General features: G+C 41.8%; 1 protein-coding gene and 1 long non-coding RNA gene across 2 annotated transcripts in view; one reads left to right on the forward strand and one right to left on the reverse strand.

Annotated features, from left to right (window-relative positions):
- Positions 1-21,967, forward strand: part of LOC137518635 (cadherin-6-like) — a 510,593-nt gene that overhangs the window by 178,488 nt on the left and 310,138 nt on the right. The gene's annotated exons all lie outside the window — the stretch shown is intronic.
- The window catches only part of LOC137517605 (uncharacterized), a 28,265-nt gene continuing 12,842 nt past the window's right edge, over positions 6,545-21,967 (reverse strand). The window contains exons 2-3 of the long non-coding RNA XR_011020594.1: positions 18,850-18,886; positions 6,545-6,805 (exon numbers count right to left, since the gene is read on the reverse strand). This is a non-coding gene — a long non-coding RNA (uncharacterized lncRNA). The remainder of the gene's footprint in view (positions 6,806-18,849; positions 18,887-21,967) is intronic.

The following is a 21,967-nucleotide window of genomic DNA, read 5'->3' on the forward strand; positions in this document are numbered from 1 at the left end:
TAAGCAATACCAATTGCCTGGCTCTAATACATTCAGCCATAGACCCTGAACAAGCATGCAGCATATCAGGTGTTTCTGACATTATTGTCAGATTTGACAAGATTAGCTGCATGCTGGTTTCTGGTGTTATTCAGACACTACTGCAGCCAAATAGCCCAACAAGGCTGCCTGGCAACTGGCATTGTTTAAAAGGAAATAAATATGTCAGCCTCCATATTCTTCTCACCACAGTTGTCCTTTAATACAAATGAATAATATAACTTCAACTGACACTCTATGTTTATCCGCTTACACGCTGGAAGAAAGGGATGTGATCTTATTTTCTGATGACCTTGTTACAGCTTTTGGTGTAGCTATATCTAAAGATTTGATTTATGATCTCAAGAGATTAAGAAAGAGACAAGGTGACTTGGCGTTACATGCCGACAAGTTCTCTGAGTACTAGCAAGATAAAACATAGCCGTCATTACTAGTGATGAGCAGAAACTTCTCGTTTGCATAATTATGACATGAAATTTGAAATTACAAAACAAAATTTTAATTCATAATCCTTATAAAATTTGTAATTAATTACATTGTAATTTCATGTCACAATTTTGCATTAAATCGTAATTTCGGGGGGTTTTTTTTCCCCGTAATTTCACATATTATGAAAAATTACACCAAATTACTAGTAACACAAAATCTTAATTTTCATGTAGTAAGATTTTGTGTTACTCGTAATTTGTGGGAAAAATTATGGTAATTATGAAAATTATTGTAATTGCGAACATTTTGTCCCAAAAATAATCATAATTACAAAAATTAGCTTATGTTGTATTTGCCAGTACCGTTCATAAATGTGCCATCTGGATTTGTTTTTATCTGAAAACCTGATCTTAAATTACAACTATCGTAAAAAAATGTATAATTTAAAATACCGTATTTTTCGGACTATAAGATGCTCCAGACCATAAGACACACCTAGGTTTAAAGGGCAAAAACCACGGAATAAAATATATATTAAACCTGGTGCATCCATGGTGCAGGAGTGTCTTCAGGAGCTTCTCCCCCAATCTGTCTGCATCTAAGCTAAACTGTCAAACTACACTAACACCTGTTGCCCCACTAGCTACACTAACTAACCTACACTAAGGGGCTTTGGAGATTTCTCCTGTAAAAGAGCACATTTACTGGACACCAATAAAGTTAAAGCAGTAATGGATGGTTTTATATGTTAACCAATTAAGATCCAGTGGAAATGGCTTTCCTTAGTAATTACTGCTGCCTGCATGCAGTGCAGTCATGGAGGAAGTAGCAGATAACAGCCTGCAACTATTTACAAGAGAAGTTCAGCAGAAGAGGGACCTCCATGTCACTGATCCCTTTACCATTCCTTGCTGCATCCCTGACACCATAGCACTAAAGCAGCTCCTGTGTAAGCTGTATCCAGGCTACCGCTACCCCTTGAGCAGAAGGGGTATACTGGCAGGACGATCGCTGCACACACAGGTAGGTGAGGAGGGGATCATGGAGCATGTTCCTGGGAGGAGCTCCCAGGAACATGCTCCATGATCCCCTCCTCACCTACCTGTGTGTGCAGCGATCGTCCTGCCAGTATACCCCTTCTGCTCAACAAAGTTCCATAACTGAACTTCCACCATTGACCGCTGGGAGCCTGGGGCAGAGAGGTCACCATGCTGTTTCCAGCGCTCTCACTGCCGTTATGCATGACCACGTTGCACATACACCAGCAGGTCAGGCAGCAAGAGGGCACCAGGATGGAGGATGAAGCATATCTCCCACTTGGAGGACAGAGGAAGGGATTTGGAGCACGACCATGTCACGCAGCGTGATGTAGAATGTCTGCTCGGAGGATGGAGGAGAGGACTTGGAGCGCCCGGCCGACTAACAGGATCGCCCGCTTGGAGCCTGGAGCAGCAAATCACCCGCACTGGAGGAGGGGACTTGGAGTGCACGGCTGGCTTCCAGCATTACCCAATTGGAGCCTGGGGCAGCATATCACCCGCACTGGAGGAGGGGACTTGGAGCGCGCAGCTGGCGGATTGGTAAGGCTTCCGCTGGCCACTCTGCAATCTGTTCTGTTCAATCCGAATCCCATGTATTTGGACTATAAGACACACTGACTTTTCCCTCCCAATTTTGGGGGAGAAAAAGTGCATCTTAGGGCCCTTTTCCACTATCGCGATTGCCTTTGCTGAATCGCAAAAGCGCAAATCACTAGCGATTTTAAAATCGCTAGGGTTTGCTAAATAACATAGGAATTGCGGTAGGTTATTTCCACTACCGTGATTCGATTTTTACACAAACGCGATCGCGCGGGGGAGCGATTATTGCCGCAATTTTGCTGTGCCCTGCAGTGCATAGCAAAATCGCAAATACTACCGCTGAGAAAAAAAAAGGATTTTGCTGAATCGCAATCGCTAGCATTTAGCGCTAACGCTAGCAATTGCAAGTGGAAAAGTGCCCTTATAGACCGAAAAATACGGTACATACATATACATGTACAGAGTAAAATGCTCTATAAATTGCTTTTTTTCCCTATGTTGCTGCTACAGCAACATAGGGGAAAAAAAGCAATTTATAGAGCATTTTACAGTATGCAATAAAAATCGGACAGATTTTGGACGGGTCCATCTCCTCACGGGGATTCTTAAGTATTTCCTTATATACAAAAGCACTTACGGAACAGAAGTTGCACAGTCCAACTGCCATATTTCCCATGTACCTGTTAGTTGGAGATTGTTTGAACTTTTTGCATAGAGATTCTGGAGCTATTATAGAGGGTTGTGTTTAAACAGTGGGGAGTTAATAAAACTATAAACTGTATATATTTCAGTGTTTGTTGACCTTTGATAAGTGTGAGGTGGGCAGTTGTCCACCTCACATGAGATTTTGTATTGTTAAAACATCCAACTTAATGGACCTTTTCTAATACTTAAATTCTGTGGAAAACTGGCAGATACTTATTAGGGACGTATGCTTGTAAAAATCACTTAAAACCACACAGTAGGGTAGCAGACAGTTTGCACCAATAATGTATAAACAAGACTCATCTACATAAGGATAATTCAGTATACACAGGATAAGCCAGTTCGTAATGTCACAGTAATCTGTCTTATGCTGGGCATACACGGCTCGATTGTGCCACTCGATTCTTCTGCTCGATCGATTCCCCGCTCGATTCTGCAAGCGATTCTCTTATCTTCCGCTTGTTTTTCTGATCTTTTTCCATTGTCCTCAATGCAGAATCAAGCGGCGAAACGATCGGGCGGGAGAGCAGACGTGTCGGAAATTAAATATCGAGCCATCTAAATGACTCAGAATCGAGCCGTGTATTCCCAGCATTAGTATGGCAGAACATGCATCAATAAAGCCACTGCTACAATCACAAAAAAGGCACTGATCAAACCAAGAGAACATCTTCGAGGAAGCATCCAAGCGGTGCGAAACACGTAATAACTACGGCACACATTGGACTCCAATCCCTGGGTAAGGGCAGGATTTTTTTGTTCTCTTGGTTTTATCAGTGCCTTATTTGTGATTGTGGCCGCTGCTGCCAGGATGAATTACACATCATCTGTTATCTACTGTCTACTGTATCTAATCCTCTATTGGCTTTACTTTTAATGCAGTCAGCGGCCCTCATTTTACTTTTTCTCCTAAGTTTTCTCCTTTTCTCCTCCGTTTAAAGTAACTTTTCGTCACACAATTGAGTACCAAAAGAGTATGGTCAAAATTATTTTCTTTTTTTGCTGGTGGCTTAAAAATGCAATAGAGAAGGTGTCAAAATATCACCTTGGAGAAATAGTGAATTGAATAAGAACCAGTATCCCCTTTTTATGTTGCATATATTCCCTTTTGATGTTGCATGTATATAGCTGTGTGCTCTAACAACTTTTCAGCATACAGGATTCGGGTCTGATGAAGGTGAAATAGCCAAAAGCTTACTCTTATTTTTTATGTCAGCCATTAAATGGTATCATCCTCCTCTCCTCTGATCTTCCTGACAATCACACACTCTATGCTGCATACCTCTGGCTCCTGAGGCATGTCTTGTGATATGGAAAATGAGGTATGCAGCATAGAGTGTGTGACTTCCAGGAAGAACAGAAGAGACACAATGCATCACTGGAGTAGGTAGATATTACACTGCTCCACTGCGCTATTCTGCTATGTGATGAGATAGTGTTGGGAGGAAGGTGTGTACAAGCCACAGCCACGTGGGGTTGAAAGGTTTGGATGCTGGGATGGTGGTGGTGGTGGTGGGGGGGAGGTATTGCTGCATCCTGGATCAATGTTTCAATCAGAAACACTATCACCAGTGTGCTTCCCTGGATGGGAAGTCAGTGTGCTGTTCTTTTGCTGCTTACAATGATGCACATTTGAGACTCTCAAGGGTCGCATAAAATGCCATGGGGGCCGCTTTTGGCCTGCAGGCCTTGTGTTTGACTGACACCTGTAGTCTAGAGTATGACTGTTATAATTGCTATGGTATTGTATGATTTAAAATCCAAATGACACCTTCACTAGTTTATTATGAGTTATAATAATACCTATCTTGAAAACAAAATTTTAGTTCCCCATTCACTGAAATACAGGTGGAACAGATTTGCCATGATTTACTAACTACTATAGGTGAGTTAAAGGATGAGTGCACTTATAACAATAAACTTACACTTGTTCAGGCCAGATTTGTAATTAGCATCATTTAAAGATTTGGATATCCTTTCTTACCAAATTGTAGTTCTTTCATTGGACCATAACATAAACAAGAATGTGAAGCAGCCATCAGTCAGAGTTGTGAGTCTTCCAACAAATGTGCACAGAAAGTAAGAAGTCATAGATAGCCCTTGGTTACTCAAAATTGTTACATTTTGAGTAACCATGCAGCTCGGGGTGACCCAAAACCGCAAGGAAAGTATAGGGGACTAAATGAGACAAAAAATCCCACCTACTAAAAAGCAACACTTAGTGTGGTTTGCCTTCTTAGAACAGAAGACATTTGCAATAATTCAGCTTGAAGTGAACATCTGTGGTTACCCACAATGCACCACTACTGAATATGCAAATTATCTATGTATGGCCCTGAAACCAGGCTTACATCCAGAACTGCTGGTGTATAGCAAGCCTATAGCTTTACATTTTACAGAGACACATCAACCCAACATGTAGACAGCCTGTTGGTTCTCCTCAGTGCTTGGCAGAGATTGATATGGTTCTATGGGATAGAGCTTGGACCAGTACAACAGAGTACACAAAAAGCTTGAGGTGACCCAAACCCACAAGGAGGACTAAAAGAGACTGAAAATCCCTCCTACTAAACAGCAATGCTTAGTGTGATTTGCCTTCTTAAAACAGAAGGTATTTGCAATAATTCAGCTTGACTCACAGCCAGAAGAATGTTACAGTTTGGGCAGTTTACCCAGTTTTAAGTTACTTTGCCAACAGTTGTAAATATTATTTATTGCAAACTCATCCGATCTTAACCTCTGTCTTTATCTCGACTGGAAGTTTTATCTACAACAAAACAAAACTATACCGTACCTTCCTGTTCAAAGAGGTTGATTAAACCTAAGTGATTGAAGGAAATGACCTCAGATGAGTCTTCTTTTTTGCGCTTCTCAGTCTGCTCTACCATTAACATTGATCCTTCCTGACCCTATTTTCCATCCTATAGCTGTGATTCATCACACAGAATGGCCCTTTGCTCAGCATGGACTGACAGTGGTTGCAAATCATTCTTGATAGCTTCCTTCAAAAAAGACCACCCAAGCTACCGTAATACTTCTGCAAGAAATCACTTTCAAATTCTGCTAGATGAAGACATGAAGAGTGGAGTTAGTTCCATTTCCTCAGATCAGTTTTTCAGAAGGTTACAAATAGTAATAGCAAATAATAAACAAATAAGTAGCCTGTATTGAGAACAGTGGGGGTTTTATTAAAGTTATGGAGTCGGCATTGCAATATTTTTAAATTGATTTTTTGTCTTCTGATAGAACAAAAAAAAAGTTGATGTGCGTGAGCGAGGCTATGAGAGTGTGGATTAGACTTTTTGAGCAACTAATCCTTCTTGTTCTTCATTGTAAAAGTTCAGACTGACATATTGTAATGTGTAACATTGCGATGCTCTGTATATTCTTTGTTTCCTTGAATTTTTTTCTGCATATGTAATGTTTTGTTTGTTTGAACCCATGTGCAACCTTGATTGCTGACATGGACAAAGCATATGCATTATTTGTGGCATATTATTCATATCAGAGCTTTAGTACAGCTAACTATTGTATGATAGTTTATGGCTGCCATTGTGGAGCCGATATTCTGTGGAAAATTAAAGTGACCTGAGCAACTCTAATGTAAAAATATTGAAAATGATCCTCCCCCTAAGAAAGGTTTGTAAATGATGTCTGCTTTGTGTGTGTGTGTGTGGGGGGGGGGGGGGGGGCAGTGTTAAATGAACTTACCTATGGAGGTTGCTCTGTAGCGTAATGTAACTGTAGAAGAAGAAAGATCAGTCCCGGGCACCTTTCGTCCAGTGTAATTTATTGTTGCAAAAAGTGACAGACATCCATCTGGATACCACAAACAATGACTACCTCATCCTGGTGATGTTCAAAGGTGATGGTCCGGTGGAGGTGGAGGAGCCAGGGCACAGAGTGGGACAAGCGACGGCCGTTGGTCACGCTGCGTAAAGCTATATAATTCATTTTTTTTTATTTCCACAGGAAACATGAATTTTAATTTCAGATATAATTTATTATATTATCAGTGTCCTTTCATCCTGTAGTTTGGTACAACCCATAACCTTTAGAGAAAGAAGATGGGGAACACAGGTAGAGATCAGGAGCCAGCCTAGTGTGCTATCTTTAAAATTGAAAAGGAAAGAAAAAGAATACATATTTTCTTTTTTTTAAACACTGGAAACAAATTTGTATTCATTCATCCTTACACCATAAATTGATTTAGCAGTGCCTTATGGCATTCGCGAGTCTCTGCTCATGGAGGTGCTTACAGTTCAAAATTAATCACTGCACATAAGTCCATGATGTTAGGTTAAAGATGCTTTATATATCTGGATTGGTAGCCCTGACTTAGACTTAAAGGAACACAAACATCAAAACTGTCATAGAATATATGAACTACAATAGAACATGAATAAATACTGTGTTATGAAAATGGTATTCGCGACTATTTTTATGCATGTTTGTAATGGTTTTGAAACCAGTGCTATGGAGTCAGTACAAAAATCATCTGACTCCAACTCTCTTCTCTGACTTCTCAGTTTATAAAACCTCCGACTCCAGGTACCCAAAATTGCTCCCACTCCTGAACTTCGACTCCTTAGTCAAATACTTACCAGTGTTATGGAGTTGGTACAAAAATCATCTGACCCCAATTCCTTATTTTATTGAAACCACCAACTCCGACTTCAGGTACCCAAAATTGCTTGGACTACTCGACTCTGACTCTTTAGCCCTGTTTGAAACCACTATAGTCAACTCATTCATGCAAGCATTGTGCAGAGCTGGATGTGGCTTGAGCATGTACTCAGTAGCTGGACTTGTTTTTTTGAGAGGGGAAGCATTTAAGTTGAACAATGATTAGATTAAAAGCCATGGGGCGCTTCCAGGATATGTGGTTTTGCACTAGGGACCATGAGCACAACACTTTCCAGCCCTATAACACCCATTTCATAAGAACAGCAGTGGTGAAAGATGTCTGACTTAAGAGTGGGTAACAGTTTATTAACCACTTCGCATCCAGACCTTGTTTTCTCCCTTATGGACCAGAGCCATTTTGATGTTTTAGCCATGACCCTAGTTAATCAGCAATAACTTTATCCCTACTCATGACACTTAAATGATCTATATACCGTTTTTTTTTCAAGACAAACTAGGCTTTCATTGGAGGGTATTTTGTACTAAGAAAATAGTTGTTTTCTATTCATTTTAATGGGAAAAAAGAGGAAAAAAATTAAAAATGCATGATTTCTCAGTTTTTATCGGTTCCAGCTTAAAAATAAAAAGTGCTACTGTCATAAAAACCATGCCACTAGTATTATGTCCCCCAGAATAGATAGCCATATGTATCAGCCCCCCCCCCCAGGATAGTCAGATATGTCCCCAAGATAAGCCCCCCATTATAGTCAGATGTGTCCCCTGCATTTGCCACCCCCAGCATAGATCGTCAGATATGCCCCTAAGAATAGTGCCCCTAATTATAGCTAGATGTGCCCCTGGGATCACCATTCCCCCATTTCAGCCAGATATGTCCCCAGGATTAGCACCGGCCCCCCCATCATAGCCAAATGTGCCCCCGGTATTAGATTATCCCCCCCCCCAGGGTAACCAGATGTGCCTTACTATTAGACACCCCCCCCCCCCAGTTAGCTAGATGTCCCCCAGTGATTTTAACATCCCCCCCTTTTAAATACCCCCTCCCCCAGGATCGATAGCCAGATGCCCCCCCCCCCCCCTATCAGGCAGCCCCCTCCATGCATAAATAGTTAAAAAAAATCCTCCAGCAAGCAGCCTCACTCACCTTACCTCGTTCCTGCGACTCTCCTGAAGCCCGAGCCTCCGATCCCCGCTCTGCAGTCAGCCCCGCTATGCCTAATATCCGGTCCCGGCTTGATGACGTTATCAAGCTGGGACCCAGATATTCGGCATAGCGGGGCTGACTGCAGAGCGGGGATCAGAGGTTCGGGCTTCAGGATAGTCGCAGGAACGAGGTAAGGTGAGTGAGGCTGCTTGCTGAAGGGTTTTTTTAACTATTTATGCACGTAGAGGGACAGATGAAGGATCACTGCAGTTGACAACTGCAGCGATCGTTCATGGGAGGGGGGTGGACTAATTGGCTATAAGGGAACATGCTCCCTTTTGCCAATTAGTAATGCAGCTGACAGTGCACCCGATCGTACACAGCAGGGCTGCAAACAAGTCAGTATATCTATGTCATTGTGGCTTGGAGGGTGCCACAGCTTACGTAGATATACTGTAGCAGTGGAGTAAGTGGTTAATGATTAGGGATGGTCAATGAGATGCTAATATTTCTGAGTTGGTGCAGGATTATGTAAATTTTGCATGCAAATTTAAGCAGCTTTAAAAAGGACCAATCAAATTCTACATTGGCAGAATTGCAATGGGCCATTTGAAATGTTCATAAATTCCACACATAATTTACAAACAAGTGCCATGGCCTAGGATTTTTTAAGTTATTTGGCTATGTGAGCATTGGACGTGTCCACAGACACATGAAAATGTATCTTTTAAACATAATGGTCTGATTTTTCCTGTATGTGTGAAAGTTGAGATGTAACTGTTGAGATGTATACTTAAAGTGTACCTGTAGTGAAAAAAGTGCCCCCAGGGCAGGGGTCTCAAACTCGCGGCCCGCGGGCCATTTGCGGCCCTCGATACAATATTTTGTAGTCCTCGCCGGCAAAAGCTTCCTTATAGTTCGCTTCAGTGCTCCTAAGTAATCCGCCGCATCCCCGCCGCTAAACGAGGGGTGCAGAGCCCCCAAATCGCCCGGGGGGCAATCCGCCGGCATTTCCTGGAAGGGGCAGAGCTTTCAGCTTCAGCTCTGCCCCTCCTGACGTCAATCGCCTCACGGATCGCCGCCTCTCCCGCCCCTCTCTGTGAAAGAAGAGTGAGAGGGGCGGGCAGAGGCGGCGATGCGCCGCGATTGTGAAATTCCTTATGCGGCCCAGCCTCATCCTGACTTTGCCTCCTGCGGCCCCCAGGTAAATTTAGTTTGAGACCCCTGCCCTAGGGGGTACTTACCTCAGGAAGGAGAAGCCTCTGGAAGAGGCTCCCCCCATCCTCCTCAGCACCCCTGATCCAGCACTGGCACCCCCTTAAAATCTGCCAACAAGGCCTGTGTGTGGGGAGGTTTTTCTCCTCACAGGTTCACTTTAAACTAGAATTTCAGGGTACCGCTTTGGAATGAGTTTTGTGTAGTAGGTGTAATAGCCTTTTTTATATGAAGTCTAGTTTTTGAACACAAGCATTCTCATATAGTAGGGGTTGCGCTAGAGCAGTAATGGCTAACCTTGGCACTCCAGCTGTGGTGGCACTACAAGTCCCATGAGGCATTGCAATACTCTGACAGCTCTATGCATAACTCGGTGAGGCAGAGGCATTATGGGATTTGTAGTTTTGTCACAGCTGGAGTGCCAAGGTTAACCATCACTGCTCTAGAGGTAGTGCCTTCTAGACAGCATTCTGTGAGCATGCAGGAGAGACAGGTGTTGCATCCTGTGTAAAACAGTACTGCAAGAGGAAGGTAAAGAAGAAAAAAAAGTGCACAGTGTAACAGAAGTCATATGAACTGGGCTAATGCTATACTATTTCGAGTGGTCTCACCTATTAAAATCGGCTGCAAGACCCATACGGGCTGACAGCAATCGCACTTGTGTCCCATTTCAGCTGGGGACCAGCAGTATCCTGAGCCAAGATGAAGAAACTCCCTTGAAGCCATCATTAAGTAGCTTATTATGCACACAGTGCTGTGTGAATGTCTGTGCTTGGCCGGTACAAGCTTATCCCCTGGCAGTGCTTGTGGAAAGATAGATAGGTAGCAATGCAGTTTTAAAGCCGACCTGCTCTAAGGTTGGATCAACACTATAAGCGCTTTTGGGAGCCTTTGCGCTTGATTAGCTTCCTTCGCTCCCACTCACTTTCATAAAAATTCTGATCGCGAGCGCGGCAATTTTTTTGCGATTTTTATCGCGATTTTAATGAAAGTGAATGGGAGCGATTTTTAAAAAGTGCTCACAAAACACTAATCAAATGCAAACGCTCCCAAAAGTGCTTATAGTGTGGGTCCAGCCTAAAAGGTACGCAACAGCATAATAACCTTTACAGAAAAACATTTCTTTCTTACAGCTGATCCGGCAATGAATCGGCACTGTGTCTACTACCTTCTTTTATGTAAAAAGACATATTGTTAACTTTCTGTGTTCACAAATAAGCTGCTCTGCTGTGGCAGAGGAGATTCCTGAGCTGACACACCTGAGAGAGATCAAATTACAGTGGTGATTTGTCACAGATGAGGGAGGGATTAGACAGGCTGATCTCTCTAAATAGATACAGAGTGCATTTGTCTATGTCTTTCTTTTTTGTCCTGTGCAACAGTTCAGGTCCACTTTAACTGCAATAATGTGTTGGAGACAGTACTTTTATTTTCATAAAGTACCTGTTTATGGTTTTCCAATACCTTTACTTTCTGTAGAAAACCTACAGAATGCCTACTATTTAAAGTGGGTCAGGCTCATATGACTAGCCTACAGATTATGTTTTTCCATTACTCAATGAAGGAAAAAAATCAGAAACGGGAAACCAAACATCTGTAAGCTAAGCATCTGCTCTTTGTAAACTGTTTAATGGTGGTAATGTATAATTTTGCTATACAAAATTATATAGAAGCAATTAATGTAATTTCCCATAATCAACATGGGTTTACTAAAGATATGTCTTGTGTGACCAGTGTGCTCAACTTTTGTTTAATGATGAATGCAAATCTAGATTTTTAAAAAGCAATAGATATAACATACGTGAACTTTGTAAAAGCTGTTAACTGCCTGGTGCAGAATGTCAGGGTGCAGGGACTAGGGGAAATGTGTGTATGTGGATAGAGAACTGGCTGTGGGATAGAAGTCAAACAGTAAAAAGTGAATGGATCATATTTATTATAGGAAACTACAACATTTTTATTCCTATTCATGTACAAAGAACAAGAGGACATGATCTAAGCATGGTAGAAAAAAGTAGCAAATATCCCATCAGAGGAACTCGTTATGACAAATTTCACATTCACTTTTAAAAAGGACATGTATGTGTCCTAACTTTCAAGGGTTCCCACATCTGTAATTAGTAGGTGTAGGAAGATTGTACCTTGACTTAGTCCGGAAGGTATTTTTATCCTTGCTGCTAAATTAAAGAGGAGCTGTCAGCCATACTATCTCAGGAAAAAAAAACCCACATATATAAGTAGATAAATACTTGCTCTACTTACATAATACATGTATTGTACTGTCTACGTTTGATTTTAGTGATTTTTCTATAGTAAAAAAAGAGAAAATCCTTCTTAGGATTCTCCATTTTAACTGTGTATCTTGAAGCCAATCCTGATGTAATTTCCTCTCTTATGCTAGGTACACACGATACGTTTTTTGCGTTCGATAGATGCACTCAGTAGAGAATTTCCATCATGTCCAATATAACTTTCCATTGTTTTATCGCTCGATTTCTCATAGAAGTAAATGGAAATTGTTAAGAGAAGATAAGATAATCAAGTGGGAAATCGAGGGGAAAAACTCGATGGAACGGACAATAGACAAAAAAAAGCATCATCTGTACCTAGCATTACTTTCCTCTGCCTGATTGTGTATGCATTGCCTGCCCTCCTCCCAGTCTACACTCCCACCCAGCTCTGCAATAGAAAGTGCATTTTCTCAGCATGAGAAATATTGGCCAATCAGAGAGGAACAGAGGGTTGGGAGGGGAAAACAGGAGGGAAAGAGGCTTCAGCCAATCAGGCAGCATTAGTTAAGTCTGAGAGGAAAGTAAGGACGCAAAAATAGACAACCCAGCATGCCCTGCAACTTCCTTTGTGTGGCAATGTACCAAATAAGAGTCCGGTAAACTGGGGAATGATTATTTAACAACAAGAAAAGTAATAGTGATTTTAAAATTTTTGATTGCCTGGTTAGCATCCTTATTATTTGTTTACCAGATAAAAATAAAGAATTGATTTTTTATTTTATGCCTGACAGTGACACTTTAAGGTACAGTGGGGGTCAAGAGGCTGAACTTGGACACATCTTGCTTGGTGGACACGTTTTTTTTCAACTTAAATGTCTAAATATATGATTGGATTGCTGCTTTGAGTTACACTTTAACCTGAACCCCAAAACATATGTATCAACACCATTTTTCTGATTTCAGATTTTTTTTTGTTTATTTTTGATACATCCATCTCCATATTTCTGTAATTCAGAAGAACACATAGCAGCGTGCAATGCTTGATTGATTGTGCACCTTGTTCATGTATTGTTCTTTTGACTGCAGATGCTAGTCCCTAATAAAGAAACATTACAAAGCAGCATGACATCGTGCAAGCTGAACACTTCAAGCCTTCCACCATTCCACTACTCAATGAGCCGTTTTTCACTGAAATATCCTTTCACCAAATGATTTGTATCATCACGCCATATGTGATAGGAAAGGAAAATAGAGGTTTCACATAATTGTATTTGTTTATTCAAGCAGAGAACACTCAGTGGCTCACTTACTATATTGTCTTTACAATCTTTTTGTTTATTGAGTGTTTAAAGCATATCTGCCGCTGAGCAAACAAGCAGGTTTCAGAATGTAAAAAGGAATCTGCAGTGTGCTATTCGTACAACAAGTGGCAATGACATAACAATAGGATGTAAGGAGGATGTCAGATAATATTTTGCTTTAGGGATTAGTGCTTTCAACCAGCGTTAAATAGATTTTATAATAATTTTACATGTGTTAATATTATCTCAGTTTAACATAGTAAAGGATTTATTACTGTTAGAATGCAGGACAGAAAAGGGGGAGCGAATGAACACCTGGACTGAAAGGGATATGGAGGCTGCTACATTTATTTCCTTTCAAAGGAATTATAAGGGAAAAAACCAGCGTTACTCACCTGGGGCTTTCTCCAGCGCCTTGCAGCCGACTGTCCCACGCTGACACTCTATGCTGCCATCCCGGGCTCCCCACACGGTGCAGAGGCTGACCTCGAGGTCGTCCCTACTGCGCCTGCATAAAGCGCCACTGTCAATCATGGCCATGTTGTCCGCGGCACACTGTGCAGACACAGAACTACTGCGCCTGCGCAGTGCCCAGCAGACAACGTGGATATGATTGACAGCGGCGCTTCACGCAAGCTCTGTAAGGACGGCCTCGAGGTCAGCCTCTGCACCGTGTGGGGAGCCCGGGATGGCGGTGTAGAGCGGAGCGGTCAGCGTGGGACAGTCGGCTGCAAGGGGCTGGAGAAAGCCCCAGGTGAGTAACGCTGCTTTTTTAATTTTTCCCTAATGATTCCTTTAAGCAGCAACAGACAGGTGCCTGGCAGTCCTGCTGATCTTTTTGGCTGCAGTAGTGTCTGGGTCATAAACCTGAAACTAGCATTATATATATATATATATATATATATATATATATATATATATATTTATATATATATATATCACCAATACCTTCCATATTGCTGTACATAGTACAAAACAAATACTGGGGAACATACTCCCTTTTTTACACCCAAAGGTGGGGGAAAAAAGTCACTGCATCTTATAGTCTAAATGCAGGAAGTTCCTGACTTGTGAATGCCTGCCAATACGAACCTTGAACCCGCCCCAATGTCGGGGACTCCCTGTACTGTGCCCATGCAGAGGAGGAAATGGGGACAAACAGAGGACACAAGGGGCATAGAGGAGGACACAAGGATGACAGAGGCAGACACAAAAGGGACAGAGGAGGATACAAGGGAGACACAAGAGGTACAAGGGGGCATGAAGTACAAAGGGGGCAAAATCCACAAGATGCCCCTTCACCATGGAGGCACCAGGTTTAGTATATTTTTTTCCCCTGATTTTTGTCCTCTAACCCTTGGTGCGTGTTATGGTCACGACCGTTTTATAGTCTGAAAAGTACAGGTATATGTATGGGAAGTTCAAGACATTGCATGGGCATGACATCCAGAACTACAAATAATACATTGAAGGCGCAGAAGTGGCACGTGACGGCAACGCAGCGTTCCAGTGGCTGGAACGCAGAAGTGAGGTGAGTTATTCTCCTCCCGCTGCCTTGCCTGCCTGTTTGCCACTGCATTTTGGAGGGGGAGAGTGCAGGAGAAGGGGACCCAGATGAGGGGGGGGAATCTGTCCCCCCTCCCCGCCGCTGTCCCGGCTGCCCCTTCTTATAGCGCTGCTTCCCCTCCTGCTCTTCCACCATGGGGGGTCGTGGCGTCACCCCCTTGCTGTCAGTCACCCGGTTCGCCACGCGCCCCTGATTAGGGCTAGCATGATGGTTAGAGTAATCTTTGGGTTAGGCTTAGTAAAAAAAAACAATAGTATAGAGCAGGGTTCTCAAACTGGGTGCCGCGGCACCCTGGTGCACCTTGAGCACCTCCCAGGGGTGCCTCGGCATGCATCCCCATCCTTTGTACAATGCCATCAGGTAATGCAGCCAGCTGCATTACCTGCCAGTTAACCTCTAATCCCGTTACTTACTGTAGTCCCCATGTGGGGAAATGTCTTTGTGGACTACAAGGTTGACTCTTTATCCTTTTGTGCTTTCGGGGGGCTGCATAATGGGGGAGGGGGTCACTGACTACTAAGAGGCGGATGCTGCCTAATAGGCATCACTAGCTACTTGGAGGGGGTGCTACTTATTAAGGGTCATAACGGTATTTTGGTAGTTTTTGCCGAGGGGTGCCTTGAAATAATTTCAAAGCCATCAAGGGCGCCCTCACCCAAAAAAGTTTAAGAACCTCTGGTATAGAGGGTTTTGTTCCACTACTTGATTGTTTCATGGTTTGTGTTAAAGTTAGGTTTAGGGCTAGTATTAGAGTTAGGCCTTGTTTCCAGTACAGGCCTGCACTTTGCGTGTAAAAAATTCAAATTCAGAGACATTCAGGAACATTGTGATTTAAATGCAAACTCCTACATCATGTGGTACAGTGCAGCAGGCTGTCAGTTTTGGATATTCCCATGTAATGGAAACTAGCCCATAAATTTTCATTAACAAGCGTTCGCATGCAAGTGGCAGGCTTGTTTTTCTCTGTGTAACAAGCTGCTTGATTAGCTAATATCAAATGAACCATTCTTAGCTCCACCCACAGACTATACTGTTAAGTGATTCAGCCAGGTGTTGCTTCTGGCAGTGTGATCAGATTTCTAATGCAGGACTTTTTGCACCAGCAGTTTTGTTGACACAAGAAGCAGCTGTCAGATGGTGTACTTAGAAATGTGCCTGGAGCTAAGCTTTCAGGTTATGGAGAGGTTTATGGGCTTACTTTTTTATATCAAGCTGTTTCTGCATTTTCTGAAAATATTTACATCAACAAATTTATATAACTGATGACCACTTTGATGAGGGATCTCCATTTTCTGCCATCACCATTATTGTTATTAATTGTGAATGGTCTTCTATTTTTTGTGGGGTTTCACCTACAGGGAGCAGCACCATTCATGTGCAGACTAGCCCTGTACTAGTCTACAATGCCGGGGGATGGGGGGGGGGGGTCTTGTAGCAAAGGGGTTGAAAACAACTTCATAGGCTGTCTCTTGGTTTATTGTACCACTTTGTATTGCTGACTTTTGCCAACTTTGGCATTGCAAGCGCTGTATACATATCAACAAGCATGTCAGCATCAAAGACCAACATAATGAGGAAGGACATTTTAATTGTGCTTTTATTTTATTACCGGTCAGTACTGTAATAAATGAGTTCATTTATTGTCATTTTACAATCATACTAATCTGTTGACAGAGAACCACATAAACCAGCGAGTTTTTATAGTCCACTCAGACAGTCCAAGTCTACAGTTTGAACTGAAATGGCATCATTTTCATAAGAAGCCAGAACTTTAACACGTTTTAAACCTTTTAAGTTGCCAGTGTTGAACATGTTTTAAAGATTCACTTACATCAGCCAAAATTAATACAAAACCAAAAATGTGTAAACCTGGAAACATGGAAGCAGAACAATATGTCCCATGTGAAATATATCGTAGCTGGAGTTAATTTGCTGGAAGTATTTAAATAATTGATAATCAAAGCATTAATAATTAATTCAAAGGTTTTAGCAGAACAGGTACTGTGTGCTTTATCATTTGTGTAATCACTATCATTGGACTGTAGAAGAGATAGATAGATAGATAGATAGATAGATAGATAGATAGATAGATGGATAGATAGAAGACACGTCTAAAAATCCTTTTAGAAATGTTTAATTCCTGTTTAGTGTGCTGCCTCTAATCATTCTGATGCCTTATCTACACGGTACAATTTTCCATCAGATAGACAGATCTATTAGATAGATCTAATAAGAAATTACATCGTGTGTAGACATCCAAATTGTTTCAGATCAGTTTTGGGATAGATTTTGCTTTAATAAGTACCCACAATTTATTGCAAAATCTAACACAATCAAATTGGACCGGTTGAAAATGATCTAATAGATCCGTCTATCCTGGGAATGCATGATGAGATTTTTTCAGCAGATTTACTGTCGATTTTCCGATCGATTTCCGTTCACTTCTACGAGAAATCAATCAGAAAAACGATCGAAAATCAGATTGGACCTGTCGGAAATTATCTATCTAACCATCTATCTGCCAAAAAATCTCATGGTGTATTCCCAGCATTATAGATCCGATCTGACAGAAAACTGTACCGTGTAGATGAGGTTTTACATTGAACCAGGATGAGTATGCAGATCAGGTAATATGACACAGTTTGCTGGATGCTTTTTCCTAGCATGCAACACACTACCCTCCTACTGCATTACAGACAGCCAAATGGCTTTTCTAAATGATATAAAGATGGTAGCCTCCATGGCTCCCAACTCAGAATACCCTTGGAAATGTGAGAGGATCTTTGTTCATCAGTTCAGGGAATGAGCCCAAGAGGGGAGGGGATACATTTGGAGTCCAGTTCAATTGCTTTTTCATTTTAAACACTCAGTGAGGTTAAGGGGACAGGGTTTTTTTGTGCATTTCTCTTGAACAAGATTATTTTAAGGGGCTTATATATATAAAGAAGTGGTAAGTATTCATAACTTTTTAAGATTTCTTTTAGCAGATTTCACCATCAAGATAACCATATTTGTAAAGCAACAAACTGCTTTTTAATCCTGGTGATCATTGCTTTGATACACCATGATTACCCTAAAGTAGTGGTTCATATTTCCATTCACTTGAATGGGTTAGTGGATGACCACCTGCGGCCATTATTTCACACTAAAAGTCTACTGCCCATTTATTTTCACTGCAGCTGGGAGCTAATCCATAGCAAATTGTTGAAAAACTATATGACCCAAATGCTACTATTATTCATTATTGCCTATGGGGTTCGTCACTATGAAAGTGGAGAACACTCCGGTGTTCTGATCTGGTGATCATTAAGTGGTGATCAGACAGATCATCCCTTTTTAAATATGGTGACTAATTTGTGGCTTTCACACTGAAAAGCCAAACACAGGAAGGGTAAGTACGGTACTTATAAAGGCGGCATAGGCTTAGTGCCACATTTAGATATATGGCATTTTACAGATTTCCAGTAAACTGATAGTGTTTTTGCAGATGTAACAACAATTATTTGGTAATTGACAAACTGATAAATGTTCACCTTTAAAAAAAGGCCTCTAAGTAAAGAAATGTAAAATATGATTTGGTTTCAACTTCTTCTGCCCAGAATCTAAAGTTTATCTTTATATGGATCGTTGATCTAAAACTTTATTGTTAAACAAACCTCCCTATGATTATCTCTACAGTTAATAGTTGTTGCACAAAACATATTCCATCAAAATATAATCCACTAAAGGACCAAATATGCACCACTGCTGTTTTTCAATATTAAGAGATATTAATAGTTGTTTCTAAACTGAACTAAAATCACAGCATTGGCCCAAGTATCTCGATAAGTGAAGATCCTGAAGCCACTGTAAAATTCAATAAACCCAGGGACCTGGATAATTATTGTCTGCAATGACCTACTTTAAATAGACTCCAAATCTGCATGGGCTACTCATGAAGAACTTCACATTGATTCATTTTCATTTCACAGATATTAATATCGATTTTTCTTACCTTTGCTATTGTATATTTAGCAGTGTGTTAACAGGACCTGCAAGTGAATGGGACAAGTAAATTAATAAGATTTATTAACCTATAAAGTGCTTGAATTTATAATTGTGCAGCCTCCCTGAAATGCTTTATATAGAATTATAGCCCAATAACTTTACAGTGGAAGGAAAATGAAGAAGAGTATTGCTTTCAGCATGCATGCCTCATACCAATCTGATTAACTGTAGAAAGATGATTTTCTTCCCTCTCATCGCCCACCTTACTATGAATGCATGCATAATTAGGAATGTTGTGTATTCCCGGTAACCATAAATAAGTTTAATAGACAATGCAAACATGAAACCTGATTCATTTTCGTAATCTGATAGGACTAATTTAATCAAGTAGTACATAGGCCGATGAAATGAGTTTACCCGTAACTGCCAATTCAGAGGTTATTGTAATGAGGTGATTTTTCTCAAATTGTTATTGGTCATTGTAATTTTAATATTGTGCAGATTAAATATCGTGCCTCTGCATTCATTTAAAGACAACCTCTTTTCATGAGTAAATTAGATACATCACAAGACTAGGACATCTTATAGATGAAGTCCAGTTCCAGGATGAATAAAAAAAATCTGCCCATGCTTTGTGTATATTTCAGAGAGTATGCAATATATGAAAAGAACCAGTGCATTACTGTTGTAGTTCCTAAATATAATGATCATGGCTGCAATTCACAAAGGGCTTTTTAATAAAAAAAAAAAAATCAGGTTGGTAAAATACCGCATTCAGTATTTTAGGCTTTTTTCCAAATAAACAAAGCTTTACCAAAAAATGTTAAAATCTGCCCATGCTTTTGTAAGGCTTGGTGGTGTATTCTCCACAGTCAGCATGCAACGCATGAGCTGGCGTGGAGAAGGTACACACACTAGCACAAGGAAACAGGCTATCCCTAGTATAGTGGAGGGGAGGACTGACTCCAATAGGAGATTGTGGCGCACAGAGCCGGTGCAGATCTGACAGCCACAAACAATGCTTTCGTTATAACGTCTCAGCGCAAAGTAGCGCTGAGCGCATAAACCAGAACTGAGGAGATCAGGACAGGTAAACAGAATGAACGCTTGCTTAACTAGCCACTACTTAGTGACAGCAAGCGTCCACAATAACACAGACTGGAATGAGGCAGCCAATGCGTTGCGGCGATGGCGTGCCTCACAAAGACAGGACAGGATAGTCAGGAAATAGCAGGATCAAGATAGATGAACGTAACACGGACAAATATACAATAAGTATGTATTCCTAGCGTATTACAATTACAGCTATCAATGAAACTATTTGTAACGTCTGACTAACATATGTATATATCGGCAATGAACCGATATATGACATAAGCAGGAACGCTGACTAGGACTGGAGTAATACAGGGAACAGGACTCAGAAGGATTCGCTATCTCTACGCAGAGATGAACGCAATCCACAAACGGTAACAGAACAGGATTCAGAAGGATTCGTTATCTCTTCGCAGAGATGAACGCAATCCACAAACAGTAACAGAACAGGATTCAGAAGGATTCGTTATCTCTTCGCAGAGATGAACGCAATCCACAAACAGAACCAGGAGCAGGGTAACTACCTCAGCACGGGTGGTCACGGTACGCGCAACCTACCAAAACGTGCTGGAAAGCTGACTAACTGCACACAGGATATAAACAGTTCGTGTACGTATACATCAGCGACACTGATGTATCAACGTAACACGAATACAAGGAAAATAATAAACGTGCTGGTATGCATATATATGGGCAATGAACCAATATATGATGCAAAACCAGCAAAGTATCTATTAGAACAAGAACCACGATCGGGGCTGAAGCGACAGCAAGACTGGCTTAAACTGAAGCTATGAAAACCCAAGGAAACCCTGCAGGAAGCAGATCTTTATACTGAGGTCATCCAATGGGAGCAGACATGCAGATTCCCACACAGGTGAATGATAATCAGTCACAAGCTGACAGCAGGGAAAGACAGACAAAGCTATGCAGCTTGCATGGAAAGACATCAGAACTGCCTGAGCTGCAGCACTACTACTTCCAGCAACACCTGCTGCAGCAGCGATCATTACAGTACCCCCGCCCTTAAAAGCGGATTCCAGACGCTTTTCAAAACTGAAATTCCCAACAAAACAGTCTGACGGATAATTCATGATGACCGGGACAGCCCGGCAAGACCGAATTCCAGAATAAGTCCCCACAAGACTGGACCCATCAGAACCAGAACCTACAGAACCATGCCCATCGGTACTACAAGCCCCAGTGTGACACCCATCAGAACCATGATTTCCAGAAGAAAGCCCTCCGAAACTCCCTGAGCGATACCCACCGCCTTCCAGGAACCGTTCAGAAACGCCAAAGCCTTTGCAATGCCCACCGGGACTGTCTTTACCAACACAAAACCCACTGTTGAACCAGTCCAAGGCACCAGGACAAGTTTTCTCAGAGACCTCCCAGAACACCTTGAAGCTCCAAAGAGATCCCCATAGGTCAGAACGCCCCTTAGGCTCACATGGAGAACTATCAAGAACCCCTATGGAACCTAGGGCAATTCCCGAGTCAGGGCCACAAGGACAAACATCAAGATGAGGGCTTTCAGGGACCAGAACCATCTCTGGGCATGCAGGCAGACTGGCAACATCAGAACATGTTCCCACTAAGGAAGCATCAGAGCACGCTAACACCTTAGACACACTTGGGCATTCTGGCACACAAAGAACATCTGGGCACACTGGCACAAGAGAAACCTCTGGGCATGTCAAGGAACTGTGAGCCTCAGGGTCAGCCAAGACAGGACCAAAACCAGGACTGGCCAAAAAAAAATCATCATGACTAGACTTCGCAACTACTGGACTTTTACACGAGAATGCAGGATCAGACTTAGATGTCGCTGATTCCAGCAAAGTCAGTAACAAATCAGATTCAGGGGCACTAACAAGACAGGACAAATCTTCTGATGTATGCACTGAACCAGATAGGGACTCCACAACTACCTCTGGACTGGACAGAGACTCATCTAATACACTGGATTGGAGCTCATGAGGCGCTGCAGAACAAGTCAGTATTGCAGCAGCCCCCACTGGACTAGG

The sequence above is a fragment of the Hyperolius riggenbachi genome, chromosome 5 (assembly GCF_040937935.1).
Source record: "Hyperolius riggenbachi isolate aHypRig1 chromosome 5, aHypRig1.pri, whole genome shotgun sequence".
In the NCBI taxonomy this organism is placed as follows: Eukaryota; Metazoa; Chordata; class Amphibia; order Anura; family Hyperoliidae; genus Hyperolius; species Hyperolius riggenbachi.